The sequence below is a fragment of the Sitophilus oryzae genome, unplaced genomic scaffold, assembly GCF_002938485.1.
Source record: "Sitophilus oryzae breed Bouriz unplaced genomic scaffold, Soryzae_2.0 scaffold_690_pilon_pilon, whole genome shotgun sequence".
In the NCBI taxonomy this organism is placed as follows: Eukaryota; Metazoa; Arthropoda; class Insecta; order Coleoptera; family Curculionidae; genus Sitophilus; species Sitophilus oryzae.
In genome coordinates this window covers 13,111-33,173 of record NW_022147296.1, presented here as the reverse complement: position 1 = coordinate 33,173, position 20,063 = coordinate 13,111, and the positions used below count along the sequence as shown (strand labels likewise).

The window sequence follows — 20,063 nt, the reverse complement described above, 5'->3', positions numbered from 1 at the left end:
TTAACCGATAGAGGAACTAGGTGCTAGGTGCGGAGCTGGATTTGGCGCCGCTTCCTCATCGTCCTCCTCCTCATCTTCTTTGGACGAATCTTTAACTTCATCCTCTTGACCCATTAGGGCCCTGTATTTCTTAGCGATCGCTTCCCAATCGGTTACGTGTCTCAATCTGAGTAGTAAACAGCAGAGAAACTGAAGCTGACCCTAGCGGGCCATTTGGCCTATGGACAACCCATACTCCGCTTGGGAGCATTTGGGCCTTTTTTCACTTCGACAGCCATTGTGGCACGCCTTCGACCTGGGGACTCAGTTGGTGGGCTTTTGAAGCTGCCCATGAAGCACCAACTGCTGCGTTTTTTCCGTTTTGACAATAATAAAATCTAATGTTTCGGAGGTTTAGAAAAGATAGTACTAGACTAGGGGACAGAATACTATCTCTTTTTTTGCATATGTCAACCAGGTAGAATAACCATGTGGTTATAAGATTTATTGGTGAAGGAGCTGTGGTGGTTCGATGCATGTTGCGAATGAGCTTGCTGAGAACCTAAATTTACATTGATTTGTTTTGGCCAAACATATACAAACAATATGGAAAAATCTGCAATTTGAGAAGAGGCCCTGTGTAGAGTATCTGAATTTAAATATTAAAATTTATAGTAGTAGGTTAATCATGCTTTATTAATGTATATTTTATTAAGATGTATACCAGAGACAGAACACTAATATCAATTAATTTTTGCAAATAATTTAAAAGCATATAAATATTCATAGTTTTCTCAATTATTACAAAGAAAAATTGGGAACTATTTTTATAAATAAAACTAGTAAACGAAAAAAATTGAATATTTTAAAAATAAAAAAACCTTAAAATTATTTTTTTAATTCATTTGTGAAATACTAAGAAGAAATTATGCCACTAAGTATACTATTTTTTGAGAGATTAGGTATTTTGATTGTCTTATCCTTCATTTTTAATTCTTTATCCATATAAGGCACTTTTTTATTTTGCTTAGTATTTTTGTATTTGCCATGACATTGTTAATATTTTGGCAGTGTTGATATGTTATTTTTTCAAACAGGTCCTATAAATTCTTCAATAAATAATTGATAACTTATTTAAAATATATTTTACATAAAAATAAGTAAAAAAGTTCGTAAACTTAAGTCCTAAAATGCTTAATTTCGAAGATGGGGTTGTAGTAAGTTTCATTTTGTTTCAAGTTTTTTTTCAGATTTAATTTCTGAACGTAATTCGAATGTGTGATGAAATTGGTGTCTGGGGTTTATGTAACATTGAGAGATTTGATTTCGGATTCAATATACTCCACTAATGTAGGGGCGCCGCCTACCATTTTTAACTGTTATTGAAGACTATAACTTTCGTCCGCTCCCCTGTATTACATGCTGACTGAAATAAAGTATACATTTGTGATTGTCTCTTGGTTAAAAATTGCTGCAAGCAACGTTTTCTCGAGATATTTGGTTCTTAATAATCATACATTCATATATGTTCAAAAAATAAACATGTTGATGTTGACTGAAAAGATAAATTTGGAACTTTAGTTTTTAAGCGAAATCAAAATTTATATAGAAAAAAAAAAATAAAACAGGTTCTGTTGAATATTAGCACCAAAAATTTCAATATTATGTTAAGATTAATAAACATACAGTCAACATGATACAGGGTGGCGATGGCCGCCTCTCATACGTCGCGGAAGCTCTAAGGAGAACGACAGTTGTTATTAAAATGAAATTTGTTGAGTATATGTAAGTTAATCAGAGCACTTTTTAAAGTTATAGAGAGTTCTACAGGGTGCCCCAAAAAAAAGTTACATATCCAATGTTGTGTTTTTAATGAACACCCGTATATATTAATTGATTTTCGGATTCTGGAGAAAAAATAAGGGGATTTTAAGACATAGACTTAAAATGTAAGTTTTTGACATATTTAACATTTCTAGAAAATAAAGAAACAATTTTTAAATTACAATGAAAGCTACCTAAATTGGAAATTACCCGGTATAGTCCGAATATGTATTAAATTAACTATTTTACTTTAAATCAAATTAAAACTGATCCAAAAAAAGTTATACAGGGTAGACAAAATTAAATTTACATTTAAAAACGAAAATATAAAAAAAAAACACCCAGTATATTATTCCAATATTCAATGGAGAATTCATGTCTCTTCAAAAATAATATGAAGGTTGCCTACCCCTCAAACAAAGATTCCTAGATATTTTCATACATATATTTAAAGAAAACTATAAAATTATTATTATTTGATAAAATCTAGGTGGGCTGTGATATGTCTGGCAAAAACATAGCTGTCTAATTAATCCAAATTTAACAACTAGTTATCATCTGTATCAGTAAAAACAAAAAAATTGTCTCAGAAATTTGCCGAAAATGCAAACTTATCCTTCATCAGAAAGAAGTAAAATGCTCTATTAGTGGTGAAGCAGTGTTGCATACTGCAGATTAATAGAATACTTAACATGCTCCTAATTTTGTCTAGTTTGCTTTTTTACGGAGATATGTTAAAGACAGTGTTTAAAAACCCCGTGACAACTATTGTCGACAACATGTGAGAAAATTATTGTAGCTGCTTTGCGAGGTAGAACCTCCACATATGCCTTTAAAAATGAAAAGATCCTTTTTGAAAAACATCCATTTTGTGCAGTTAACAGGAAAGGAAGCATTTGAGCATTTGATTTCATCTAGCAATTTTGCAACATAATTATAGGTTATATCTAGTTTAATTGTGTTGTATAAATAAATAAAAAATGTAATAAAAACGTGTATCTTTTTATTACCGTTGAGTATTTACTCACAATCTTTAATTTTGAAATTAACCTTTTTTTTAATAAAAAAAAAAAAATTTTTCAAATAATAAAGATCTACTAAAAATTAAAAAAAAAAAAAAAATTCAGAATATCTAGGAAAATCTTTGTCTGAAGGGTAAGCAACCTAATAATATTTTGAAGATATTACATTCCCGCATTGAACACCGGAATAATATATGGATGTTCCATTTAAAATAAAGGAAGTTACTTGTCTTTTTTAAAAATGACTAAAATGTTCCAATTAATTTTGTCTCGCCATGTATAACGTTTCGGGGCCAAAATTCAATTTGGTTTAACCTTGGTTTAACCTACAATGGTTACTGTAATAAATATCAGGCTATATAAGGTCAACTAAAATTTAGGTAGGTGTTATCGAAATTAAAATTTACTCTTCATTATCACAAAATGGAAATATGTCAAAATCCATAGATTTAGATATATGTTCTTTAATAAAACAAAAAAAAAACCTTTATTTTTTCCTAGAATCGAAAATCAATTTTAAATTATAGGTGTTCATTAGAAAAAAACACAGACTTATGTATAACTTTTTTGGGGACACTCGTATAAGTTCTATATATTTTATAAAATGCTTTCAGATAACCTACATATACTGCCAAAAATTTTACTATCGATTAAACTACCTTCTCCTTGGAGCTTCCGCCGCGTATGAGACGCGCCACCCTGTATATGTATAATTTTTTGTCAATTTTGAAATGTATTGATTTTAGTTTCGATTCCAAAATATCTATAAGAACCAATTATATAAGCGATTTTTACCAAGATAACGTTTTTTAAGCTTAAAAATGACGGAGATGTATATTTTTTACTCAGTAGTTTGTAATATAGGGACAGACGAAAAGTTATTACTCTCAAAACATTAAAAAACATGTCAGTGGCGCTCCCTACAAGTAGAAGTCATGTTTACATCGAAATTAAAATTTCTCAGTAAAAAAAAACCCAGTTCCTTTTTTTTCCTAATACAGAATTCAGTCGAGAAAAATATAGAAAAAAATCGAAATAGAAATGAAACTCTACACCCGTGTACTCCGAAAACAAAATTATTCAGGACAATAAGTTTAGACGATTCTTTTTACTTATTTTTATGTACAGAATTTAGTGCCAAAGTTCCGGAATACTGTTTGGACCACCCTGTATACTTATATCCGTATTGGATATTTAGTTGCCTGATGATAATTCTGTGCAAAATATTTTTAATTAATGTTTTGAAGAAAAAAAATATTAGTATATAATTTAGAATCTGCAAGAGTATTAAATATTATTGTTTACTATTAGACAAAGTGACAATATTGACAGGCAAAAAAGGGATTAAACGTATTGCCACAGTATAATTCCTGAGAAAATAACCTTTCATAGAAACAGATATCATAATAGATACCAAGAAAAATTTTTCAAAAAAATATGTACAAGACATGCAAAACATTAGACAATCAAAAATATATTCAAAAAAAAAAAAAAAAAAAATTCAAACAAAAATGCAGCTATGCATGCAAAAAACATTTGTCAAAAATCATTTAAAAATCAAAAATCAAAAAAGATATTTCGACTGAGAAACATCGGAACGCGTTACACAAAAAACAGACAAGATATATGATCACAACAAAAAGCCAAAAATACATCTTCCAAAGCTAGTTTCTATTTTGTTACCACTAAGGTCCTAGATCTAGACACAGTGTCCGAAAATACCATACTAAAACCACCATTACGTTTTACATTAACAACCGCTAACTATTTGCTTTTCTATACTTAGTGTTTCGAGGTATGTTTAATGAGATGTGTTTTAATGGCCGATTTTACTGTGACCGATACAAATTGGGTGTCGCTAAAAAACTGGGGGAAACAATAATACACAAGAATACCAGCCCAGAAGAACTGGTGCGCGAGAGCAGCGTGAATTCTGGTACGACAACGTAGGATGGACAAATCTACGAATGAACTAAAATGAATATGATATTTAAAACTTTACTTATATATTATCAGCGTTCGTAAATTACCTAAAATATGTACAATCATAGGTAAATTTCATTAAATCTCTTTACCTCAATTTTGACTACTCTATTTTTTACGAATTAAAACTAATCTACCGCACTACAGCAAAACACTTAATAATGAATTCTGAACACACAATTCACCAATCATATCATGAATGAATTTTAATCTACTGAAGATGGTCACATAAGCTATCTTAGATTCGCAAACGATATAGTTTTGCTAAGCATCGGCATTCAAGAATCAGTTCTTGAATGCTACCATGCTAAAGGAGCTAAATGAACAATCCATAGGATCAATCCTAGAAAATAGGCCTTTAAATGAACTTACATGAGACCTAGATAATGAACAACAATAGCCATAACATTACCGTAGACAAAGTTGTTATTGAAAACGTAGATCATTATATTATTATAGATCATAAATTCAAGCTGGGTAAAGAGAACCAAAATACGGAGATTAAACGCAGGATCCATTTGGTATGGGTGGCATTCGGAAATATGAGTGATATTTTCAAAGATAAAAATGTGCCCATCAACCTAAAGAAAAAGGCATGCGACAGTTGCATTCTACAGCTTCATTCAGAACGTCGCAATTAGTGGAATCAATTAGTGGTTTCAATTACACTTTATACTTTTTAGTTTACGATCAATCACAATGTTTAAAAAACACAATTAAAATTAATAGAATATCCTAGCAACTATTGACGTCCAACTAAATTTTGTCTTAATAGATGATAGTCAAATGCCAAAATGACATTCGTCGCAAATTTTGAAATATAGTGGAAATGTTAGGTAAGCTTCATTTAGAACCTCAAAATTAGTGGTTTCAATTTTCAGTTACACTTTCTACTTTTTAGTTTAAAAAACACATTTAAACTAATAGAATATCCTAGCAACAGCCTGCGTTAGTCAGTTGTACCCATAGAGAAAGCCTAATATTTAGCTTATAAAACAATCAACTTTTGATTTCTAACCACAATTTCTCTTGACGGAAGATAATCAAAGACCAAAATGACATTTCTCGCAAATTTTGAAGCATAATTAGTGGAAAAGTGAAAAGTTTGACTCACTAATTTTGACGTTCTTGAATGCTTATATTGAAATTAAAGAAACAAACTTCTACGCTTATTGAAACCACTAATTTATTCCACTAATTGCGCGGTTCTGAATGAAGTTTAAAATGTTTGTTAACTTTTTCCACTAATTGAAAATTCCTACCACTAATTTTGACGTTCTGAATGTTTACATTAAAATTACAGGAACGAACTTCTACGCTATTTGAAACCACTAATTGGGAGGTTCTGAATGAAGCTTACCTGTGCTTACGTATAGTTTAGAAACTATGGCAATTACCCGAAATACAGCAAAACAACTACCAGTTGCACAAAGAGCCATGGAGAGAATTATGTTAGGAGTCAAAAACCGAAAAAACAAATGTAATAGTTATTGTTAAACGATTGGCAAGTCTGAAGTGTGAATGTAGCCAAGAAAAATAGGGACCAAGGGGACTGGAAGAAGTGTGAGCCGACCCAAAAAGAGATGGGTCAAAACAGTGGCAGGATGAAAAGAAGATGATGGTGGTTAAGTAGAATGTGCCTCCAGAATTCAATATACTGTGGTTTGTTGTATTTAGAATATGTTAGTATAATTATTAATTAATTATTTAATGTTGACTGCGACAACAAATGGATTCAACTATATTTTTTCTATATTTAAGTTTTACCTTGTCTTAAATCCTGCTTAAATTCCTCAAAAACTGTCGAATATACCTACTATAGTTAAATCGACCTAATAAGACCTAACATTTTCAGTAGTTTTGGTTTCATTAAATGTTGTTTAAAATAATGTAAAAATATAATAATGGCAACTAGATTCTAGAATTTACATCTTCAAGCCGACAATTAAATAACCTAATACATCAATCTAACAGTATCCATAATATGTGGAAGAACTAGTCTTACATAGTACTTACGGCTTCTTACATCGTACGGGTTAAATACAAACTTATTCTAATACTTACGATTCAATTAAATTATAAGGTTATAATGTTCTTTATTAATTATCTATTATTTTTAATTACACAAAAACTCAATATTTATCTTCAATATAACAATACCTATATAAACAGACTTATTACAAGCAAGTCGGTAGTGTAGAAGCAGTATGATTCTAATGAATGATGCATTACAAATAGGTTATTAGCTGCATCTGCCTATGTTGTTTGTATAAATTTAATATAAATTAGGTAACTTAAGAAGCGAAGATAATATATAATGTAAATGATATCTAATATTTGCATTTAAAACGAAACATGTATATAACATTATATGTGATCTAATGTATATTTGCAGCAATATGACAAACCCAACGCCAACAGAATTGTCGTTATATTTGTACTAAGAATATTAGTATAAGTATAAATGATACATACAGAACATTGTATTTCGATTAATATATCACATCAAAGAAAAACTAATCCAAAAGAGATGTATGTTTGTTTCTTATTCGACTATTTTCTCATATGACTTCATTTGCTTTATTTCTGAAATAGGAACATATTGCTATTTCGAATAATTTTACAAAAAAAATGTTTATATTTATGATACTTAGCTTTTTATTATGAATATGGTTTCTATACATTTTTCTGTACACACTGCCCTATAATAAAGTGATGCCAGCGACATCCTTGCCTATAGACCTATAGAAACGTTTAGATAACAAACAGTTAACAGTTCTCACGAAATAACACATGACATTGGTCATCAAAATTCTATAGATAGCGATCAATGTGTGGGATAAAATGAAAAAAAAAGGGAATTAAACAGGTCAGCCAATGTCTTTGAAAGAACTAAGATCGATGATTACCAGCGTTGCCCCAACACAAAGGTGAATATAACTATTTACTAAACTCAAACCAATACCTCGCTGTTCCAAAAAGACCTGGTAGTTATTTTTATTTTGAATCTTCGCAGGATTAAAGGTAATAATAAATACTATATATCCAACGAGAGAATACATAACAGTGATAGCTGTGTATGCCATTTTAATTTACAGGTAAGTGGTATTTTCTGTCATTTTTTGGTTTTTGCCTGTCGAAATCTTCCCTAACTGGACAGACTTTATCTGTCAAGATTCTGATGCTTTTTTTCCACTAATTTCTTGCGTGATATTTATCTGGCCCTCATGACAATTTTTGTCAGTATCCAGTAGGATACTTGCGTCCTTATCCATGATCCATTTATTTTTAATTATTTCGAGGCTTCGTGAAAATATTCCACAGTCCGTTCCTTCTTTTCTTTTGGATTCTTCTGTCAAGTTGTTAATTAATTTACAGGTAAGTGGTATTTATTACGTTTTTATTACAGTCTCAGCTTATATATCTCGCAGGACTTATGAAAAGCAAACGTTGATAAAGTGCCATCCAAATCTACACATACCTGTAGAAGTGTCATATTGACAACCTCGTGCGAGAAGTGGCTTCTGGTTACTCCACAATTCGCAAAATTATTTACAGCAATGGACTTGATAAAGCACCATGGTTATTATTACCACCTCGATCAGAGAGCCTATCTAAAGGTTAAAAGCTTAGCATTACCTCTATTGTCTTTTTGGTATAATTCATATGGTTCCAGTCACACGCAGCTACGTAATTTTGTGACCCTGACTGAGCTCGAACTTTGATTTTGTTTGGAGGATTTTAGCTTACCAAGCAATAGATCCACCTATTATGGGTCTCGCGATCACAGTATACATCCACATTCCTACTATATGCTTCAGCTTCAGGCCTCAAGTTTTCCTGCGACATCATTCACAAGATTCTTCGCCTTCTGCTTGCTGTCTTCTTTCCAAGTAAAGACACCAGTTTTACATAAAAGATCATACAAAGCTTCCATTGCCTAATCATTTTATTATCATCATCATCATCATCATTTTCAGCTTATTAAACAATTTCCAATTATGGTGTAACCTCCCACACATATTTAGATACTCTTTTTGTAGTTGGTCCCATTGGTTGTCTATTATTGGCTATGCGGGCACAAGCTATACCTGCTAATTTCAATATCATGGTCCCATCTCAAGTTTGGTTTTCTCCTAGGTCTCCTAATTCCTCGTGGGTACCATGCTCTAATTTTTGTTGGCCATATTTTGACCGTCCTTTTTGCCAGGTGTTCGGCCCATTGCCAATTGAGGGATTTGATTCTGTGGATGACATGTACTACCTGACTTTTATTTTATCTTGTCCACTCTATTCTTTTACGGTCTTTCTAGGTTATTCCCAGCATATTTCGTTCCACTGAGCGTTATGTGACCTGCAGTTTCCTTATAATGTACATTTTAAGTGTCCATGTTTCACATGCATAGGTCATGACTGGTATATAGTACACATTGGTCGAATGTTTTTTTTTTAAATAATGTGGCATTCTATATTTGAATATGATTGAGTTTGTATAGGTACTTCATGCTAACTTAATTCTACTGTTAATTTCTAGTAATAGAGATTGTTTTAGTTGTCCTCAAATATATATATATATATATATATATATATATATATATATATATATATATATGCTATATATATATATATATATATATATATATATATATATATATATATATATATATATATATATATATATATATATATATATATATATATATATATATATATATATATTCTTCTACTATTTCTAGTGTTGTATTATTTATTAGAATGTCTTTTCTCTCTACTAGTTCGCTGTACATTATTTTAGTTTTTGCTAAATTCATTTTGTGACCTACTTTATTGCTGGCTGTATTTAATTCGTTAATTTGTTTTTGTAGTTCTTCAGGAGTATTGGCAATTAGGATATCTATATCTATATCATCAGCGAATCTTAGATGGTTAAGATATTTTTCATCTATTTTTAATCCTTTGTTGGTGCAGTCCAGTTGACGGTAGATTTCTTCTAGTGTTGTATTAAACAGCTTTAGGAATATCGCGTCTACATATCGCGGCCATTTCCTAATTAAGGAAACCATCTCTATCTTCTTCAGATTAATGACTTGTGGGGGATATGTCCATATGTCCCAGTACCTTTCAGAGAAAGAAATTTTAAATATCTATGCTGCCCTGATTCCAACTGATTAATATGAGTGTTAATAAATAGGAAACCAAATCATAGATGCATATTCTAACTAAGATTATATAAAAGAGTAAAATAATAGTTTTAATGAGTCTATGAATACAAGTCTATACAACTATTCGATTTAGTATGCAATGAGAGAAATTAAGTAAAAATAGTAATCTATATCATCAGCGAATAAATAATAAAATATAAAAATAATAAGTACTGCATAGAATAAATGCTATCCGATATTATAGAGAATTATATTCAAATTAATAACATGCACCTAGCTTATAGAACGGAATCATAATATATATGTAATTGACTTTGATGTGACCGCAAAAAAAAGTAGTAAGAGGATATGCATTAATACTTCGGCTAGGCGCTGACATGCAATCTCGAATCGACCGACTATTTAGTTGCAATAGTGAAAACAATATATTCTTAGGGAGTCGATCCCCCGACTATTTGATTTCATATTGTTAGTGGCTTCTTAAGAATATATTAATCAATTCTGTGACTAAATACGGCTGACTCGAAATTACATGTGAGTGCCTAGACTCGACGTTTGGTCGTAATTTTGATGCAAATGTACACATACTAAATTAGTATTACGTAAATTTGGCCAAACTTCTATTTTTAATGAAAACAGTGTAATGGGTGCAAACTTCGCTATCGTACCGAAGCGGCACTCTAGCTTGTTGGCATCGCCTGGACCGCCTGCCGGCGTTACCTGGATGCGTTGGTACGTGTCGGTCATCATAGCGATCAGTAAGTTAATGAGCACCACCACCGACACCAACATGTACACGCCAAACACTAATTTGAACAGCACCTCCGTCCAATAGGGCTGATTGTTGTGGTTCGTGTTTTTGTTATAGCCGGGTATTTTTGAGCAGGTCGGTCGACGTCTGGCCGAACACCGCAAAAAACAGTAGCTCGAAAGCGCTCACGGGGTTCTTTTGGACTGGAATCACAAATTATCACAATTACCTGGATGCGTTGGTACGTGTCCGACATCATGGCGATCAACAGATTGATCAGCACCACAACCGAAACCAACATGTAAATGCCGAAGGCCACCTTGAACAGATTGTCGGTCCACAGGGGTCGATACGGAGGAATGCTGCTCCCTCGTGGGGGCTTGACGGTCAGTTCGTCATAAGTAGTCTGGCCGAATACGGCGAAAAAGAGTAGCTCGAATGCCAGAAGAGGGTTCATAATCACTGAGAACATGACAGAGTGTTGTAAAAAAAGACCTGGAATGGCCCAGCATACCATACCCCAACATTTTTCAAAAATAGCTAACGATTTCTGAAACTTTTCAATTCAGTAATCGTTATTTTACTAGTTCAATTAATATATGATAGCGTTGAAATGAATTTGATGATATTCATTTAATTTGATAAAGACAAGCAGGCAACTATAAGATCAGCATCATCTAAGACATCGACAGAACAGTTTAGACACCTACAAAAACACGTGATCAAACAGAAATAATCCTGTTTCGTTCTAATTTTCTACTACATATACAAAGTGTCAGAGGTTGAGCATGCCTTAGAAGTTTCTAGGGAATTGCAATATCTAGGTCGGAGAATGTTTTGCACATTATTGTTTCACAACTAGCTTTATCGATTAAAAATATTTTCAATATGGCGGCATTTCTGGAAATACCGGAAGTTGACAGCAACTTTCTTATTTTAAATGGGTACCCCCATTTTTTATTACTAATTATTTATTCTCTGTAAAATTTCTCTATACCTACCTAAAATTAACTGTTTTTGAGAGAAATAATATTTAAAATTTTTGTCTGTGTTGTCAAAAAAATGTGTACCTATAACCTATGATACAAGGAGGGTTAGATAAGATATTACTCATGTAGTGGGCGGAGCTTAACAGAAAATTACTATCCGGGTGACGTCATGCGCGCGGAGAACAGATTTGCGACCGCCAAGGATCTTATCTAACCTTCTTGTATCATGCCTATAACCTAAACACCATATGTAATATTCGATGATAGCCGTAGCTGTCATGGAATTGAGCAATTAAAAAAAAATTATAAATCATTTTTTTTTCAAATGGAAACCCCAACTTTTTGTATTTCACTAGTGAAAATGTTTTCCAATTCGTTACTTTTGGGTTTTGCATGTAAATCTACCACCATATACCTATAATAAATCGTTTTTAGGTATTTAAGATTTAGTTCTAAAGCCTATATTTTTCTTGATTTTAACCAGTATATAGCATATGACTTTAAATGTCAAGCGATGTAAAACAATATATCTGGCCATGTCATATTGTGACACTTTGTTAAAAATCAGTATATCATTGAAGATCTATGACATTCCCACTTTACGACTTCCAAACCTAATTTGCGCCTTTTTTTCGATCATACGGTATAGTAATAATAATATCAATTATTAGATCACTAAACGGACGAAAACATGAGATATATTTTTATAAATACACTTAATAAAGTTTTAAGCAGAAGTATTCAAATAATTAGTTTTCTGACAGAAGGAAATAAATTGTCTGATTGTTTGACATTTAATGTCAAAGAAAGCTAAAGTCAAGAAAGATATACATTTTAAAACTAAATTTTTAATAACTTAAAACCGACTTATTTTAGGTATAGGAACATGTATAATCAAAAAATAATGAATTGAAAAACCTTTTCATTAATAAAATAAAAGATGTAGGTTTCTATTTGGAAAAAATGATTTATGTCGTAATTTTTTAATCGCTCAATTCTATGACAGCTACCGCCCATATTATATGGCATTCGAACAATTTAATTTTTGAAATACGGTTACATAGCTACATGTATTTCGTATTTCTTTTATATAACAGTGGGTATGGTGCAGGGTTTTTTGGCAGGCAGTTTTTTTCGTCCAAATTTTTTTTTCTCAAAAACGGTTAATGTTCGATATAGAGCGTTTAACATCAAAATTCATAAAAATTATAGAGAAAGTAAGTATGTAATAAAAAAAGAGTATACCTCTTTAAAATAAAAAAGTTGCTGTGTATTTCCGGAAGTGCCACCATTATTAAAAATATTTCTTTAATCGATACATCTCGTTGTGAAACAACGTTGAGCAAAAAATCTCCGATCTAAATATGGCAGTTCTCTGGTAACCTATTACATTGTATTACACCCTCAGCCTGGGACACCCTGTATATTTTTTTATTTTAATATGAGACCAAAGATAAAAAGTATACATATATATTGATCACGCATTTTTATTATATGTATTTATATTGAAATAGAATAGACTACAACAACACTGAACATACACAGTTATAAGACAAGTAATTATCACAGTTAAAAAGATACTAAATTACAACGAACGATAAGAGACAGTAAACGTATTTAACAGACAGGACACATGTTTTGACAGTAGGACGACCACAAATATGCTAAAACGACATTGTTTTCACACAGATCACATCTTACTCCCGTCATCAAACTCTAAAGAGGACTTTCTTCCGGACATTGGTTTTCTCGGTATGTGGTATATTTCTATCTACATCGATATCTATCCATTCAGCATCTGCTTCCGTTGTGACAAACTCTACAGGTGAAGTAGTTATTTATACACGCTGATATAGGATAGTTTTCAAAAAGTTTAAAGTTGTCTTATAATTAGAATAATATTAAAAAAATTACAACGAGGAATAATTTAAGTGTACTTACAGTACTAACAAAACAAACAGCTGTTGATTAAATATTAAATAATAGAATACCAGTAAAATAATAGCTATTTGAAACTCAAATTTGTGACACGATCATATGCAGCCTTGATTATAGATGAATTTATTTGTCCAAAAGAACATAAAACTTCTAGTGCAATATACATGGGTGTTTTTAACATATACGCTATAAAACTTGGGAAATGGGTGCTCTTTCACTAATATTTTGGAATTTTAGCATAATTAATAAAGCAATTAATTTCTCTAAATTTTCTGCTATCTCACCTGTTCGAAAAATTGAAGTCGTTTCTAAGAAAATATAAATAAAAACAAAAAAGCCAGAATAAAAATCCGCACTTTATTTTTAAATACGACCCTGGCATTTTGAAAAGCGGCAACACGCCGGGCCACCATGCTGACCCACCACCACCTCCACACAAGGCTATTTAACCTTTTCCAATATGGCAGAGATAGAAGTGCTTTATTGTCTTCAAAGAATCCTGTGTTTTTTTTCCAAATAGACATTTTCACACCATAATGCGTTAATTACATAATATTTCACTATTTTTTTAATATACAGGTGAGTCTTAAACTCTCCACATAAAGTATGGAATTTTTGGTATTATTTACTTTTATGAAAACATCAGTAGTTACTTTTTATAAAAAGTCTGCTTTCTCAGAAAAAAGGTATAGGTAGTGTAATCAATACTTCAAAACTGAGTTAAATTAAAATTTTTTTTAAAAAAATTAATAAAAAAAATACAATATTCAAATCTTGATTGGTACATATATAGGATGTTTCAAAATCATCGTAAAAAAAAAAAAATAACCAGTACGAAAATAAGCAATTTATTAAACTAAATAATTCAATAGCAAACACCTACCTACCATAGTTTAGAATTTACTGCACGTTTGATAGATAATATATTACTATTTGGACAAGTATAAGAAGTTACTTGTCTTAGTAAAAAAGCCTTGGTAAATGCTCTTGGTGTAAACTATACACTGACGGTCAAAAAATATGGAATATTTTCTATGTTTTGCAGCATACACAAATGGGAATAAATTGAAACTATAATAGGTGGGGATAACTAAAAAATATTAATATGTGTTTCAAGATTTCATATCGAAAAAAACTAAAATACCTTTTTATAAAGTCATTCCATTTTTTTGTATAGTTCTTCAATAAAATATTGGAATATTCTGAACAAGATGGATTTAATAATAAATTCAAACGTAGTGAGGGGCTATTGTGATCTAAAAAAAGACACATCCAGCCATTTATATTTTCAAATGTGAATGTTGTCAATAGCTTGTGAGGTAAGTGTAAGCAGTAGCCATAACTACATCCTCACTAGGGTAACAGAGGCTTTGGCCTTTGGCCTTTTTGAGGCATATTTAATGCACTTCTTACCCAAGAACAGTAGTTCTCCAGCTATTAAAAGAGATAATTTAATCCTACTAGTAAGTAGGACTGATATTATCTCTTTTATTAGCTGTCAACCATTTTTTACGAAGCTCGTCATTTCTGGGGAATATAAAAGCAGAAACCTGAGACCCCCTCTATAATTCTCGTGACAATTTGGAACAGAACATGTAAAAAGTATGCTACAATAAAATTTAATAACCTACCCTTTAATACCATCTTTTGTTTATTGTAAGTAACCATTAAAAAGTACTATGCAGACTGGCGTTGAAGGCTTTTTACTCATTTAGGTTTAATATCGGTGATAAAATACTTCTAATTCTTACTTTAAATAATTAATAATATAGGAGTACGACAAGCACAAAAGTTTGAGGTTTACACTGTTATTTATCACAATTTTCTGAACACACCATGCACTGAACACTAAGAACTAAACTAACGTGTTGCAGAAGCCACAACAAACTAGAATAATTTAATTCTGTATGGCAATCGGAACGAGAAACCACTACCGTCTTTTCAGTTTAAATGTAATCAATTTAATAATGCGCTGCCTTCGCTGCCATATTTGCCTGCCCATATCATGTTGATAGGCCTTGAGTTGAGGTGGTGCTGTCAAATCAAATCGCAATGTTGCCAGTTGTTGGCTGGCGCACGACCACGGTTCTGCAATGTGATTGGCGTATTTTTCATACGTCATCAATTGGCGCTTAAAATTATTTCAAATTAAAGCAATTTTGAGGGCCTATAAAAAAATTATTCAATGTCATGGAATTTTTTTTTTTTTGGATAAATATACTGAAAATAGTCTTCTATTTCAGATTTTGTCCTTGAATTGGGTTTTTTATTTTTTGTGAAAGAGCCCATTATTGCTGATGACAAATAATGACTAATAATGAAAAAAAAATATTAGTAAAATATTTTTAGATTCTGAAATAATTTGAGTTTTTTTTTTCATAAAAAATGTATCAACTTTATCAGTAAATGCACATTGAATTGATGGGATTTACGTTTTTTGTTTATTTTCGAATAGTTTGTTATCTCCGTAAATTTAAAATTTACGGTGCCACATTCAATTTATGAAATTTAGGTTTTTTGTTTTTATTACAAATAGTTTTTTTTTTTTTTTTTATATAAAAAATATTTTACTTAATTTTTTTTTTATATTAGGTTCATATTTGCATCAGCAATAATTTCCCAAGTTTATTGCGTTATAGGTTATAATTAAAAATAAAAAAAAAAAAAAAAAAAAAAATATAATAATTGTTTTTCGTGAATGGGTGTAGCTGTATAAGAATTCTTATACATTATTGGTATCAATCATTGGTATCAACATTTTATCTATTTGTTCTCAATTTTCAATCAAGTTATTTTCATTTGATTTTTTGCTGTAAGTCTGCGCGTAACAATAAAAGTATTGAAAAAAAATAATAAAACTGAAATAATTCAGAGATATTTAGGCAAACCAAAGAGAAAATCAACTAGTTATCTAACTGGATGACATAAATATAACAAAATAAGATATGTATATATTTTAAGTTAATTTGTAATTTTTTCTTAAATTAAAATATTCTAAACTAATATTTTACCTACCAGCTCAAAAATAAGGCTATATTATATGTTGATCAGATATTCATCATTAACTGTACCTTACTAACTATGCTTTTTTTTAAAATTCGACTCACATGACAATATTGAAGGTAAAAAAATCAAAATATTAATGCAAAAGTATTAATTGGATTTTATGATAAAACCCAATCAAGATCTTAACCTAATAAACGTTAAGAATGTAATTTGTTTTAGTTGAATTTAGTAGATTAATTAGTTAGTCAAGCATGAAGTAATAATCAAATTTTCTTCTAAACCGGACACAAATTGCAATACTGAAGTTAAAAAATCGTTAAATGTATATACAGGTTGGTCCGAACTGTATTCCGGAAACTTCGGGAACATATTCTCCAGATAAAAAATAAGTAAAAAAGTTTTTTATTTTTATAAATGTAACATATTCTAAAATGCTTAGTTTCGGAGATAGGTATAGAATTCCAAAATATTTTAGAAAACAAAAAAAAAAAAATTTGGATTTTTTGAAAAATTATTGTTTTTTCTCGAGTTTTTTGACCTGAGAAATTTGATATTGTGATGTCAATATGCATCCTATTTGTAGGGGGCACCAACCAACATAAATATTAACTGTTTTAAAGGAATAATAACTTTTCGACCATACCTGTATAAAAACTAAATGAGTGAAGAAATAGATTTCCGTTAACTTTTACGTAAAAATGTCTCTGGTAAAAATCGCTATGAGCAACTGTTTTTTTCAAGAACCTATTAGTAATTACAAATGTCAATAATGTCATTATTGAAAAAAAATAAAACACGGCTGAGTAGATATTTATGTCACTGAAATAATCAATTTTGTGGAAACTTATTTTTTAAATTAATCATAAATAATTTTATCTGCCGAAAAAAAAGTTATGAAATAAAACGTTTCTGTTGTAACTTGACACAAAATTCTTTTCAAATTTATGATTCAGTCTAAAACTATTTAGTCAAACATGTTTTTAATTATGTCAATGATGACAGTATTGATAAATTCTATTCCAAATATTTTTTTTTCTCGAGAACCGTTACTCTTTAGCGATTTACCAAGAGACACTTTGTTACTCGTAAAAAGACTTTTTTACGAAATGCATACTTTTTTAGTTATTCCGAAGTTTCGGAATACTACTTCTACTTTCCAAGTTCTTGGAATACAGTTCGGACACCACCCTGTATAAAACAAAAAAAAATATTTGTCAAAAATTTAATTCGATTTTAATTAAACCGAATCATAATTAAAGAATTTATGGAAAGTAGAGAGAATACAGATTTCTGAAAAAAAAATTATGTTGCAAATATGTGCGCAGATCGGAAGTGAAACTTATGCTTCTAACCGCTACTAAATTGAAGGATCTGAAGGACATACGGATATTAAAATAAATAAGGGATCGAGAGGATAATTTAAAACGCGACCCCCATACTATATTTCTTCTCCTCAAATGTTAGAGCTAGAGTCACTAGTTTTTTATAGCTTTGATATATACCAAGAATAGTGCTGTTTTCTCTTTGCTTTGGCTAAAACTGTTATAATAAGTATATCTCTAAAATAAAATAATTAATAAAAAAATATGCATACCATCTTTAAAGAAATCGTTGGACCTTCTTATTCTCTTTCCATTTTCAAAAGGTTGGTTTAATGCCACAAACTGCATTGAAAATCCCAAAAAACGAAAATGCCAATACCGCCAAAAATCTGGCGAGATCTTTCATTAAATTGCCTATTACAAATAATAATGATTAAAGTATTACATCCTTTCAGTAAAACGCGGCGTTTGAAATTACCTAAATAAGAGCCCATGGTCCAAACAAATGATGAAACGATAGAAAATCTAGAATTTGTACACAGGCCAGCAGAAAACTTAAGGCGAACAGCTGGTTCCTGCAGTACATCAATGTGGGCCAGAACTTACGCTCTACAAATAACAGGCCCATTAGATGCACTCCTACACCAAAAATACTGAATAGCAGGACGGATATCTTTATCCATCCCAGGCCGCTTTTGTCGCTCGGATTCGTGAGTTCAAATAATAACAGACCACTTAACCACACTAACAGGATCCACTCGTACCAATATGGTATTAAGTTTGTTCTATTTATCGTCGGATACGGCGGAGTTATACCGACAATTAACAGAAATAACATAAGGTAAATGTGTGAAGTCAGATAAGACATGAACTTTATGATAGGCACTTTATGATATTTATGTCCTAAAGGTAACGTAAAAGCGATCCATACAGGGGGACAGATTATGAACAACACGAAAAGAAGCAGCGTCTTCCACGCGGCCCAGTTGAGGCCTCCTCGCCAGAGTTCCTAAAATTTTTAAAAGTCAGTTGGAAGAACGAAATTTAAAATAAAACTCATCAAAAATGAACATAGAGTAACTTACAAATTCTCTTATGCTATTAATATGGCGCGATCAACAATGACTGAAATAGTTCGATCATCGACCTAGAAATCATCGACCTAGAAATTTTGGCAAATTCCGTCAATACACTGACATCATTCTTAAGCTTCATTCAGAATCTCGCAATTAGTGGAATCAATTAGTGGTTTCAATTAGCGTAGAAGTTTGTTCATTTAACTTCAATGTAAGCATTCAGAATGTCAAAATTTGTGGTAGACATTTTCAATTAGTAGAAAAAGTTATCAAACTTTTGACTTTTCCACTAATTAATACTTGCGAAGAAATGTCATTTGGCCCTTGGTTATCTTCCGTTCAAGAGAAAAGTGTCTCTGTTTTGTGGTTAGAAATCAAGTTGAATGTTTATAAGCAAAATATTAGGCTTTCTCTATGGATACAGCTGGACTAATGGCAAAGCTGTTGCTAGGATTATTCTATTAATTTAATTGTGTTTTAAACATTGTGAATGATCGTAAACTAAAGTATAAAGTGTAATTGCATACCACTAATTGCGAGTTTCTGAATGAAACTTAATCTATCTCCTGAATTTTACAAGCTTTACTTTGTTGGTTTGAAAATTGAACATATTTTTCAGATGTAAAAAATAAAAATTTTGCATATATTGGCGTATTTATCCCAGCGTTCAAAACAATATTACAAGTACAGTACAAAATCGCAATTTTGAACACCGTTTAATTACTTATTAAATATCAGAAACGAATTAATTAATTATTAAATATCAGAAAATATACAGGTGCTACAAATTCTAAGTACGAGCATTGTATCTCGGAAACCGTAATGGATACGAACAGGGTTAAATTGGAGCAAAGTTGCGGATTGGGTGTTCACCAAGATGTCATCAAAAAGATTAAAAATATCAAGGATGCTGAGTTTTTAGGAAAAAAAATTAATTTTTTTGAAATAAAACTCCTGCACATTCTCAATAGCCACTTTATCGGGGCCTTCTGAACGTATTTTATCTCCTCT

The 20,063-nt window shown here is 31.0% G+C and overlaps 1 pseudogene; it reads right to left on the bottom strand.

Annotated features, from left to right (window-relative positions):
• LOC115888270 overlaps window positions 1-20,063 on the bottom strand; it is a 31,687-nt pseudogene continuing 11,624 nt past the window's right edge.